The sequence below is a fragment of the Bison bison genome, unplaced genomic scaffold, assembly GCF_000754665.1.
Source record: "Bison bison bison isolate TAMUID 2011002044 unplaced genomic scaffold, Bison_UMD1.0 scf7180017857652, whole genome shotgun sequence".
Taxonomy (NCBI): domain Eukaryota; kingdom Metazoa; phylum Chordata; class Mammalia; order Artiodactyla; family Bovidae; genus Bison; species Bison bison.
Window position 1 is genome coordinate 16,948 of NW_011488225.1, and position 1,683 is coordinate 18,630.

The 1,683-nt window shown below is 42.5% G+C and overlaps 1 protein-coding gene across 1 annotated transcript in view; it reads right to left on the minus strand.

The window, feature by feature from the left end:
• TAF1 (TAF1 RNA polymerase II, TATA box binding protein (TBP)-associated factor, 250kDa) overlaps nt 1-1,683 on the minus strand; it is a gene marked incomplete at its 5' end in the record, with an annotated part of 61,547 nt that overhangs the window by 7,126 nt on the left and 52,738 nt on the right. The gene's annotated exons all lie outside the window — the stretch shown is intronic.

Genomic DNA, 1,683 nt, shown 5'->3' on the forward strand with positions numbered 1-1,683 from the left:
AGCTTCAGTCGTGTCTGACTCTTTGAGATCCTACTCTGTCCCTAGGGATTCTCCAGGCAAGAATACTAGAGTTGGTTGCCATGCCCTCCTCCAGGGGATCTTCCTGATACAGGGACTGAACCCGAGTCTCTTGTGTCTCCTACATTGACAGGTGGGTTCTTAACCACTAGCACCACCTGGGAAAGGAGGGCAGGAGGGACTAAAAATTAATAGGCTAGCAAAGCCTGCTCATTTAGGAAAGGGCTCTCTAAAAAGTTGGCTGAGGGTAGAAATATCACACAGTTATTAAAAATGTCTTCAAAGACCATTTAATGAAATAAAATGCTCATAATATAATGTGAAGTGAAAACAAGACACAAAATAATAATGACCAATTTCACGTTATAAATGCACACACACGCACATTACAGATTTGAAGAAACACACCAAAATGTTCACAGTGGTTTGGTTCTTTCTCAGTGGTGGACTTGATTTTTAAGTAATTTATTTATTCTGTATGTTTCCCAATTTGTCACAATGAACATGTACTTTTATCAACAAAGAACCCACATATGTGTTACTTTGCTCTTAGTTTTGTTTTTAAAGCAAACAAACAAGGCTGAATGGGAACAGGGTTCTGGAGAAAGGAAAAACTGAATTCAAAAGGATTACAAGTGCAGATAAAGTAGTTGTGGAACAAAAGAAGAGGAAATTAGGGAATGAAACACTATGTGGAAAAATATAAAGCAAGCAATTTTAGAGAACATGTCAAGCTGAATGTATAGTGCAATATAAGCTGGGCAGAAATAGTTGAGTGAAAATACATTGATTACCACCCATTTAGAGGTGGCAGTAAAGTATGATTACTGTCATATTTCTATACAACAAAATTGTATTAAAAAGGCAAAGGCAAAGCACTCGCTCAGTCGTGTCCGACTCTTTGCGACCCCGTGGACTGTAGCCTACCAGGCTCCTCTGTCCGTGGGATTCTCCAGGCAAGAGTACTGGAGTAGGGTGCCATTGCCTTCTCTAGGAGATCTTCCCAACCCAGGGATTGAACCCGGGTCTCCCGCATTGCAGACAGACGCTTTACCGTCTGAGCCACCAGGGAAACTTACACACATTTTAATATTTAATAGCATTTGGGTTTGAGAGTAATATTAAGTAAGGACAATCACTCACATGCATCTTCCTCAGGTTCAGAGGTAATGAACTGGGCTTACTAAATGTGTATATATATGAGTGAAGGCAATGATAAGAGAGTGAACTGGAATAATGAAGAGGCAATACCTACACCCTACTCTTACCAGGAGATCCTCTAACTGCACCAAACAGTTACTGCTCAGGAGGGAGCACAGTTGCCAGGTTTTCCTCAGCTATTTTTGAGACAGCATGGGAGGGGAAGGACTCACCACAGGGCTAGACTGATGCTGTCATAGACCAGAGCAAACCATGTGCCGCTCAGTAGTTAGACTCTCCTGAGGAATGATGGCTAAACTTTAACTTACCAGAAAGGGTCTGTGGAAGCTGTTGGGCCTATTAGCAAATAGGACCTTCCTGGGGAACATCACTCACCCAAGCCCCCTTGACCCAATCTGCCCACATACTCCTAGAGCTTTTCCTTGTTCTGGGCCTGGAGGAAGTATCTTAGGGCTCTTTGTATTTGGCCCCTCAGTGACCTAGGTTTTAGGGTAAAAGAGAGAG